The sequence below is a fragment of the Pleurodeles waltl genome, chromosome 8 (genome assembly GCF_031143425.1).
Source record: "Pleurodeles waltl isolate 20211129_DDA chromosome 8, aPleWal1.hap1.20221129, whole genome shotgun sequence".
NCBI lineage: Eukaryota > Metazoa > Chordata > Amphibia > Caudata > Salamandridae > Pleurodeles > Pleurodeles waltl.
Window position 1 is genome coordinate 1544094702 of NC_090447.1, and position 11184 is coordinate 1544105885.

At 49.6% G+C, this 11184-nt stretch overlaps 1 protein-coding gene across 1 annotated transcript in view; it reads left to right on the forward strand.

Moving 5' to 3' along the window:
- The window catches only part of VTCN1 (V-set domain containing T cell activation inhibitor 1), a 157742-nt gene extending 150339 nt beyond the window's left edge, over nt 1–7403 (forward strand). Inside the window, exon 6 of the mRNA XM_069203016.1 lies at nt 5021–7403. The gene's annotated coding sequence lies outside the window, so the exon portion shown is untranslated. The remainder of the gene's footprint in view (nt 1–5020) is intronic.
- The last annotated feature ends 3781 nt before the right edge of the window (nt 7404–11184 follow it).

Sequence of the window (11184 nt, forward strand, 5' to 3'; positions counted from 1 at the left end):
GCAGATATCCACCTATGTCCACTGGGCAGAACCGTGGGTGCGTGGTCTCTGTCCATGGGTAGAGTGTATTCACCCTGTGCAGATATCCGCCTATGTCCACTGGGCAGAACCGTCTGTGCGTGGTCTCTGTCCATAGGTAGAGTGTGTTCACCCTGTGCAGATATCCACCTATGTCCACTGGGCAGAAGCGTCTGTGCGTGGTCTCTGTCCATAGGTAGAGTGTGTTCACCCTGTGCAGATATCCGCCTATCTCCACTGGGCAGAACCGTGGGTGTGTGGTCTCTGTCCATAGGTAGAGTGTGTTCACCCTGTGCAGATATCCGCCTATCTCCACTGGGCAGAACCGTGGGTGCGTGGTGTCCGTCCATAGGTAGAGTGTGTTCACCCTGTGTAGATATCCGCCTATGTCCACTGGGCAGAACCGTGGGTGCGTGGTGTCCGTCCATGGGTAGACTGTGTTCACCCTGTGCAGATATACGCCTATGTCCACTGGGCAGAACCGTGGGTGCGTGGTCTCTGTCCATGGGTAGACTGTGTTCACCCTGTGCAGATATACGCCTCTGTCCACTGGGCAGAACCGTGGGTGCGTGGTCTCTGTCCATGGGTAGACTGTGTTCACCCTGTGCAGATATACGCCTGTGTCCACTGGGCAGACCCGTGGGTGCGTGGTCTCTGTCCATAGGTAGAGTGTGTTCACCCTGTGCAGATATCCGCCTATGTCCCCTGGGCAGAACCATTGGTGCGTGTTCTCTGTCCATGGGTAGACTGTGTTCACCCTGTGCAGATATCCGCCTATGCCCCCTGGGCAGAACCATTGGTGCGTGTTCTCTGTCCATGGGTAGACTGTGTTCACCCTGTGCAGATATCCACCTATGTCCACTGGGCAGAACCGTGGGTGCGTGGTCTCTGTCCATGGGTAGAGTGTATTCACCCTGTGCAGATATCTGCCTATGTCCACTGGGCAGGACCATCGGTGCGTGTTCTCTGTCCATAGGTAGAGTGTGTTCACCCTGTGCAGATATCCGCCTATGTCCACTGGGCAGAACCGTGGGTGCGTGGTCTCTGTCCATAGGTAGACTGTGTTCACCCTGTGCAGATATCCGCCTATGCCCCCTGGGCAGAACCATTGGTGCGTGTTCTCTGTCCATGGGTAGACTGTGTTCACCCTGTGCAGATATCCACCTATGTCCACTGGGCAGAACCGTGGGTGCGTGGTCTCTGTCCATGGGTAGAGTGTATTCACCCTGTGCAGATATCTGCCTATGTCCACTGGGCAGGACCATCGGTGCGTGTTCTCTGTCCATAGGTAGAGTGTGTTCACCCTGTGCAGATATCCGCCTACATGCACTGGGCAGAACCATTGGTGCGTGTTCTCTGTCCATGGGTAGAGTGTGTTCACCCTGTGCAGATATCCACCTATGTCCACTGGGCAGAACCATCGGTGCGTGTTTTCTGTCCATGGGTAGACTGTGTTCACCCTGTGCAAATATCGGCCTATGTCCACTGGGCAGAACCGTGGGTGCATGGTCTCTGTCCATAGGTAGAGTGTGTTCACCCTGTGCAGATATCCGCCTATGTCCACTGGGCAGAACCGTCGGTGCGTGTTTTCTGTCCATGGGTAGACTGTGTTCACCCTGTGCAGATATCGGCCTATTTCCACTGGGCAGAACCGTGGGTGCGTGGTCTCTGTCCATGGGTAGAGTGTATTCACCCTGTGCAGATATCCGCCTATGTCCACTGGGCAGAACCGTGGGTGCGTGGTCTCCGTCCATAGGTAGAGTGTGTTCACCCTGTGCAGATATCCGCCTATGTCCACTGGGCAGAACCGTGGGTGCGTGGTCTCCGTCCATAGGTAGAGTGTGTTCACCCTGTGCAGATATCCGCCTATGTCCACTGGGCAGAACCGTGGGTGCGTGGTCTCCGTCCATGGGTAGAGTGTGTTCACCCTGTGCAGATATCCGCCTATGTGCACTGGGCAGAACCGTGGGTGCGTGTTCTCTGTCCATGGGTAGACTGTCTTCACCCTGTGCAGATATACGCCTATGTCCACTGGGCAGACCCGTGGGTGCGTGGTCTCTGTCCATAGGTATAGTGTGTTCACCCTGTGAAGATATCCGCCTATGTCCCCTGGGCAGAACCATTGGTGCATGTTCTCTGTCCATGGGTAGACTGTGTTCACCCTGTGCAGATATCCACCTATGTCCACTGGGCAGAACCGTGGGTGCGTGGTCTCTGTCCATGGGTAGACTGTATTCACCCTGTGCAGATATCCGCCTATGTCCACTGGGCAGAACCGTGGGTGCGTGTTCTCTGTCCATAAGTAGAGTGTGTTCACCCTGTGCAGATATCCGCCTATGTCCACTGGGCAGAACCGTGGGTGCGTGGTCTCTGTCCATACGTAGAGTGTGTTCACCCTGTGCAGATATCCACCTATGTCCACTGGGCAGAACCGTGGGTGCGTGTTCTCTGTCCATAGGTAGAGTGTGTTCACCCTGTGCAGATATCCGCCTACACGCACTGGGCAGAACCATCGGTGCGTGTTCTCTGTCCATGGGTAGAGTGTGTTCACCCTGTGCAGATATCCACCTATGTCCACTGGGCAGAACCGTCGGTGCGTGTTTTCTGTCCATGGGTAGACTGTGTTCACCCTGTGCAGATATCGGCCTATGTCCACTGGGCAGAACCGTGGGTGCGTGGTCTCTGTCCATAGGTAGAGTGTGTTCACCCTGTGCAGATATCCACCTATGTCCACTGGGCAGAACCGTCGGTGAGTGTTTTCTGTCCATGGGTAGACTGTGTTCACCCTGTGCAGATATCGGCCTATGTCCACTGGGCAGAACCGTGGGTGCGTGTTGTCTGTCCATGGGTAGACTGTGTTCACCCTGTGCAGATATCCTCCTATGTCCACTGGGCAGAACCGTCGGTGCGTGTTCTCTGTCCATAGGTAGAGTGTGTTCACCCTGTGCAGATATCTGCCTATGTCCACTGGGCAGAACCGTCTGTGTGTGTTCTCTGTCCATGGGTAGAGTGTATTCACCCTGTGCAGATATCCGCCTATGTCCACTGGGCAGAACCGTGGGTGCATGGTCTCTGTCCATGGGTAGAGTGTATTCACCCTGTGCAGATATCCGCCTATGTCCACTGGGCAGAACCGTGGGTGCGTGGTCTCCGTCCATAGGTAGAGTGTGTTCACCCTGTGCAGATATCTGCCTATGTCCACTTGGCAGAACCGTGGGTGCGTGGTCTCCGTCCATAGGTAGACTGTGTTCACCCTGTGCAGATATCCGCCTATGTCCACTGGGCAGAACCGTGGGTGCGTGTTCTCCATAGGTAGAGTGTGTTCACCCTGTGCAGATATCCGCCTATGTCCACTGGGCAGAACCGTGGGTGCATGGTCTCCGTCCATAGGTAGAGTGTGTTCACCCTGTGCAGATATCCGCCTATGTCCACTGGGCAGAACCGTGGGTGCGTGTTCTCTGTCCATAGGTAGAGTGTGTTCACCCTGTGCAGATATCTGCCTATGTCCACTGGGCAGAACCGTGGGTGCGTGGTCTCCGTCCATGGGTAGAGTGTGTTTACCCTGTGCAGATATCTGCCTATGTCCACTGGGCAGAACCGTGGGTGCGTGGTCTCCGTCCATGGGTAGAGTGTGTTCACCCTGTGCAGATATCCACCTATGTCCACTGGGCAGAACCGTCTGTGCGTGGTCTCTGTCCATAGGTAGAGTGTGTTCACCCTGTGCAGATATCCGCCTATGTCCACTGGGCAGAACCGTGGGTGCGTGTTCTCTGTCCATAGGTAGAGTGTGTTCACCCTGTGCAGATATCTGCCTATGTCCACTGGGCAGAACCGTGGGTGCGTGGTCTCCGTCCATGGGTAGAGTGTGTTCACCCTGTGCAGATATCTGCCTATGTCCACTGGGCAGAACCGTGGGTGCGTGGTCTCCGTCCATGGGTAGAGTGTGTTCACCCTGTGCAGATATCCACCTATGTCCACTGGGCAGAACCGTCTGTGCGTGGTCTCTGTCCATAGGTAGAGTGTGTTCACCCTGTGCAGATATCCGCCTATGTCCACTGGGCAGAACCGTGGGTGCGTGGTCTCTGTCCATAGGTAGAGTGTGTTCACCCTGTGCAGATATCTGCCTATGTCCACTGGGCAGAACCGTGGGTGCGTGGTCTCTGTCCATAGGTAGCCTCTGTTTACCACGTGCACATATCTCCCTATGCACACTGGGAATGACTCCTTATAGTTTAAAAAGAAATCATATTAAAATGTGATTCTTTTTGTCACAAATAAAAGGAACCATTGGCTTTGAAGTACTGTAACCCGATGACCCACTTTAAAAACACAAGTGCGATTAATAAAAAGAAAAAGAATGGAAACAACAAAAAATGCATTAACAAAGGACAGTGTTACCCTGACAGCTGTGGCTGTGGAGTGCACTTCTTTTTAGGCGGATGTGCATCTGTGATCAGAAAGATGCTGTCACTCCCAATGCAAGAGAACCAATGGCTGAAGTGGGCGGACCCGCAGCCCTTGCTGAACCCTGTCCTGGGTGGAAGAAAGATGCTGTCACTCACAGTGCAAAAGAACCAATGGCTGAAGTGGGCGGACCCGCAGCCCTTGCTGAACCTTGCCCTGGGTGGAACAAAGATGCTGTCACTCGCAGTGCAAGAGAACCAATCTCTGAAGTGGGCGGGCCCACAGCCCTTGCTGAACCTTGTCCTGGGTGGAAGAAAGATGTGAATAACAGCTAAACATGCCAGTGCATGAAAAGGCCTGAGCCAAAGACCCCCTGAGTATGTATGCTTGTGCATTTATCACTTTTTAATTACATGAGCTGGAAGCCAGCTACAGCTGTCTTCAGGCCAGACCTAAAAATGACCTTAGTAGCGCAGTTAAAAAACACTGTACCACATAAAAGGTGACGGCAGTGTGGTCTGTTCCCTTGTGGGAGGAGAGGGTTGAACGTTGGGTGCTGCAATGAGCCAGACCTGAGTATTTCTTCTTTTTCTTTCAGGACACCTGACAGCCCTCCAATCAGCAGCAAGAACCCAGAAGGCCCACCCTGAGGCACAGCTTCATTGAAGAATGTTCACCGTCCTGCTTGGGTATCCTTTCATTCATAGGCTGCAGTCCCTGCTAATCAAACCGCCCCATAGAGGAGAATATCAGCAGCCCAGGATCACACAGAGTACAAGCAGCAAATGAGATTCACTGGAGGAACCCCCAGTGCCAAAGGAAACTTTACATTCAAGAATCTGTTCTAGAAAAAGCAAAATGAGCTCCTACAGATTTCACAGGGAAGGTAAATGCAACTTAGACCTTTTCAATGGACAAAACGAGAAGGGCGTAACTGGCCAGGTTACGTAAAGTAGTGCAAGAAATGGAGGAGTCAGTGGCTAGAAGCGGAGGCAGGATGCTGGTGAGATGTCCGTGGATTTGTGAAGTATCATGTGAACTAGGAGGGGCTACCCCAAGAGCTCCACATGTCCAGGAGGGCAATAAAACTACCTCTACAGTGGTAAGGAGAGATGCGCTTTGTTAGTCCTGATACCAAAGGGTGGGCTTCCCCCCAACGTTTTACCTTCTTTCATTTTCTGACCTCGCTTTTGCTAGTTTTAGGACTCTGCGCACTTTACCACTGCTGACCAGTTCTAAAGTGCTTGTGCTCGCCCCGAAAACATTGTAACATTGGCTCATGACCAATTGGCATATTTCATTTACTACATGCTACCAGTGGGCCTGCAGCGCAGATTGTGCACCCACTTAAGTAGCCCCTTAACCATGTCTCAGGTCTGCCATTGCAGACCCTGTGAGTGCAATTTTAAACTGGCATGTAAACCTGGCAAGTTAAACCTTTTGTCAGGCCTAAACCTTCCTTTTTTATACATATACATGACTTGTAAGGTAGGTCCTATATGACCCACAGGGGAGGGTGTCATGTATTTAAAAGACAGTGCATATACTTTTAAGTTTTACATTCCCTAATAATAAAATGAACCTCCCGGATTCGTTCATTCCCTACTGCAAGGCCCATCTCTCCCATAGGATAACTTTGGGATCACCTTATTACATCTTTTAAGTGTAATTCGCAATCTGGAAGAGATAAGATTTTAAAATCACAATTTATGGGGAAGTTGGATTTTAAATTTAAAATTTAAAAAGTCTGAAAATGCCACTTTTACAAATTCAGCATTTTCTTACTTTAGCCATTTGATGCCTGCTGCCCGTCTCTAATACACGTCTGGGGTGGGGTGACAGCTGGGCTTGTGCATTCCCTCTGGACAGCCACACACGAAGGGAGATTAGGTGTGAGTGATGGTTCATCCACAGTCTGATGGGCCACCCTGGGCAAGAAGGGAGGGGGTGCTGACACTTACACCTGAATGGGCACTTTCCTGCTCCACACACAGGGCTGCATACCCCCCTGTAGTGAGTCTGGAGCCAGGGCAGGAAGGGAGAACCTCTGTGCTCTTCAAAGACCCTTCTCTGACTTCTCCCTCACTTCAAGGAAAAGCACCACTGGGTATTAGTACTGGACCTCTGGCACCACCACTTCCGCGCACTTCTGGACCTGTGCATACTCTGCCAGGAGGAAGGGCTGCTGTGCTGCTACAAGGACTGCCCCTCTACTGAGCAGCTACTCTGCTGGACTCCTGCTTTGCTGAGGTGACCTGCTGCCTGGTAGTGAGAAGGACTGGACCTGCATCTCTCCATCCCAGAACCAAGTGACACCAAGAGCTTGCTGGCTTGCCTCCTATTTTCTGAAGTCTCAGGGACACAAAAGACTTACAACCTTCCTGCTATAGCTCCTGGACCCGTTTTCAACCAGCTCCTGACCCTCAAGGGTGCCCTTCCAGTCTTGGCACCTTGAAGTGGTTTTGTGGATCCTGAATTCAAGTTTTTGGGATCTTCGTGATCGTGAATAGGCCTGCTTGCACCAGAACCGTGCCTCTCACACGAAGAATCAGCCCGAGCAGCTGCAAGTGCATCTCTTCACATAGCAGCATTGCCGCTCGTGACCGCGGGGCTTCAGTCCGCCCAGCCGACTCCTTGCACCCGCGGTTCACCGTCATCGACACTCTACCTGCACCTGCACAAACTTCTCCCCTGCGAGTGGGACTTTTGGCTCAATTCTGGGAAGGTAAAACTTCATGAGGACTTACCTGGTACTGTATTCAACCAGCACTCCATCACAGTCGGCCTGAACTTTTGGATTTAACTAGATCTAACACGACCAGATAGCCCTGCTTTTAAGCTCTATATTACATTTTAATCTTTAAAAAATTCATAACTCGAAAAATTCATAACTCAACTTCTACCTATTGGATTTTTGTTGTTTTGGTCTTGTTTTACTTGTAAAATTAAGCTCTATTTTTCTAACCAGGTGTGGTGTTTTATTGTCGTGTTTTCACTGTTTTAGTGTTTTAAGTGTTGCATAAATACTTTACACATTGCCTCATAAGTAAAGCCTGCCTGCTGTGTGCGACACTATCAAAGGGTGAGCACAGATGGACTTAGGGTAGGTAACTGACTTACCCTGACTGGGACTGTGGTCCCTACTTGGACAAGGTGCATACTTCTGCGAACTAGAGATCCAAATTCTAACACGCTTATGTTAATAGTGCTCTGCTGATGCATCAGAGCACTTAACTCAAGAAACTTTAGATAGTACAGTAGGTCCATGCATCTTTTGCACCACTCATTCCTCAACTAACAGGTTAAAGCACTTGCAGTGGCCCCGATCCCTTCTGTCCTTTTAACATTAATAAAAGAAGTAGCCATAACATATGATAATAGTGACATCTTCTCTGACTGTGCCCAGGACCACAAGACTGTGGCATCAAGCGTTGCATGAAAATTCGTTATTCTGGTTATTATGGATCAGGCAAACAAGGGGCAACAATTCAGTAGAAAAATAGTGTTTATGAAGTACTTTCTTATTCAGTTAGTTTTTACTCTGCTTAGTATCTGTGACTGTGCAGTTGTAATGACACTACATAGTAACACGCCCAATGCAAGCAGAGTTAACATGGGATGCAAGCCCTGTCACTGACGTGTTCTGTTTAAATGTGAAAGACTGAAAAAATGCAATCCGGGATGAAACTGTGAGAAAAGAGAAACTAGAAGAAACAACTCTACAAATGAAGTTACGTCAAATTATAATTATATCTCGTACAGTGAAAAAACACTTCCAATAAGTTTGTGGCCAGTCTGCTGCAACTGTACACCTACCTCTGAGACCTGAAAAAATATGGTACTGCTGTGCTGTTTCCTGCTGTAAAAAAAAACTCAAACAAAGGCCTCAGCTTGTGACAATTCTTTCAGAGAGAAGCTGCTGACAGACTGCACAGCGATCAATTTTATTCCAGACTATTCTGTTAGTGTTGGTTATAAAACTGGACTCGTAACGGGAGAACACATGCCTTGGAGATGAGAACTCTGAAACAGCGTAAGGATTTGCAGGAAGACTCCTTACTTATGTTGAAAAGTTAGTTATTTGGGCTGTAGGATCCATCCACCTCTGCCTCGTCCCAGATCTTCCTGCATTGCTTATTCTGTGTAGGAGTTTAGAATTCCTACTCAAGACCACTTTACCATTCTCCGTTACTAGACTATCTTCAAGTCCCCCTCCCCAAGTGTGAGCAGCACAGAAAAGACTTCTGTAGAGCTGTAGCCAACAGTTAGATGTTTGAGATCCAGGCAGGAGGATTCCGAGACAGCCTGGCTGAGAGCCGGGCGGAATCGAGAGAAGGTGTACATGAAAGGTAGAGGGTTTTAGTGAGAGCTGGAGCCATGGCACACGCTTAGCACTGTAGGACTTGGGTCCCTCAGGAATACCCAATAACCCCTATATTGTACAGTCCTCACATGTCCTTGAAGTCTTTTAAATCTGGACACCCAGCAATTCACATGACTGCAATGTTAATGATGCTAAATTAAAATTTACTGGCGTACTAAAAAAATGTGACCTAAAATCCAGCGTCAGGCACAGTGGTGCTGCAGAGGAAACTGAGTCTCATTGTGTAAAGCTGGCAGCCGCTCCTGCTGGGGATCCATGCGGAGCGTAACAGTCAGCTTTATGGAGAACTTCCAGATGAAAGGAATCTGAACAATCTGTGTTCTTTCAAGGTTATTTATGAGATCATATTTTATCTTAGTCAATTCTGTATCGTCTTTCCACAGAACACTGACATGCTTTGCTGCCATTCAAGGCCAGTTTCCGTCTCCCTGCTGCTCTGCATAGTTCAGTGAGTCACACATTTCTTCAATTTACATGAGCAGGTCAGCATTGCCTCCTCACGGATACCTTTTATTGTTACTACAAACAAAGCCTGTTTGTTCCATTTTACAACAGGAGACTGAACAGAATGAAAAAGAAGCCGGAGGAAGGAACATTCCCCTCAGGCTGGAAGACAGGATGCTTTTGGACAGGGATTGCTGTCAGCTGGTCTGTGGTTTCCAAAGACACCATCCCAACCCTTTTTTCTGCTGTTTTCCTTTTCCTTCTTTTGTCCTCAGACTACCTCCGGTGTGTCTGTGTCTCTGGATGAATCCGCTCATTCTTATGGTATCCTCTTAGTCGTCGTATATCAGCATCAAAAGGTGAATGAAGGAACCGCAAGAAATGGAGCCGGGACTGTGCCTGGGGTTTTGCATCAAATGCGCATTTGGTATTCTGCCTAACCTCATATGGATGATAGGCTGTTGTCCTGGATGCCCAGTTTAAAGCAGTTATCGCTTATTTAGGAGATGTCTGCCTGAGTGTCCCTTCTTCTCAGTTTGTTTCTGAAGACTAAGAACCCTAATGTACTCAAAGTCCCACCCACCCCTCTGGATGAGCTCCCCCGGTCAGGAGCCCAAAGCACTGGCACTCAGTCATCAGGACTACAACACTCTAATGCAGCAGACGACTTTCAAGAAATCACACCTGCTGAAATATTACACTCTCCAATCATTCAACGCTAACCTTTCATTCCTACAATTCACCAGCAAAGACCTGAGGGTGTAAGTTTGCCTTTTTCATTGTTAAACGTTGGCATGTTTTTCCTGATGCACTTAGATGTGATGAATCCCGGACTCTTCTATGTGCCTTCTAAAAACAAGGCTGCTATGACAATCATCCCCTTAATCTTAGTAAACCTCTTTCGATTCCACTCTCTCATTGGCACCAAGAATCCTTTTTTGAATGGGTGCCTTACACAGCCTGCAACATGACAATGGAGGACACTGATCTTTTGATTTTTCTCATCCAGCTTTGGGGTATTCTGCATTCTTATTGCCAGAATATCTCTATTGCCTCCATTGTGGTCCTGAGCCTCATCAATGCACAAGGAGCACCCTCGGCATCCAACGTTAGATGCCTGAACAACCGCTCTGCAAGAGGACCGTGCTCAGCCTCTTCCATCTCGTAATGAAACTTCCTCACTGCTGAGTCAAGTGCGCTCAGCCTCTACCATCCATTGCGTGGACCTCCTCACTGCTGAGTCAAGGCTACTCAGGCCGTCAAACTAATGCCTGAAGATCCCCAATACTGGGTCAAGCGTGCTCAGGCTCTTCCATGCAATGTCTGAACCTCCTCAATGCTGAGTCAAGCATGCTCAGCCTCTTCTATCTGCCCCCTGGACCTCCTCACTGCTGAGTCAAGCATGTTCAGCCTCTTTTATCTAATGACAGAATCTTCTCACTGCTGAGTCAAGGGTACTCAGCCTCTTCTACCTAATGCCTGAACTTCCTCAATGCTGAGTCAAGCATATTCAGCCTCTCCCATCTAATGCCTCAACGTCCTCACTGCTGAGTCAATCATGCTCAGCCTCTTCCATCTACTGCCTGAACATTGTCAATGCTGAGTCAGGTGTGCTAAGCCTCTTCCATCTGATGCCAGATCCTCCTGAACGCTAAGTCAAGAGTTCTCAGCCTCTTTCATCTGGTGCCTGAACCCCCTGAATGCTGAGTCATGCATGCTCAGAATGTTCCGTCTTATGCCAGAACCTCATCATTGCGGAGTCAAGCATGCTCAGCCTTTTCCACCTAATGACTGAACCTCCTCAATGCTGAGTCAAGCGTGCCCAACCTCTTTCATCTAATGCCTAACCGTCCTCATCTCTGAGTCCAGAGTGGTCAGCCTCTTCCACCTAATGCCTCAAGCTCCTCATCGCTGAGTGCAGAGTGCTCAGCCTC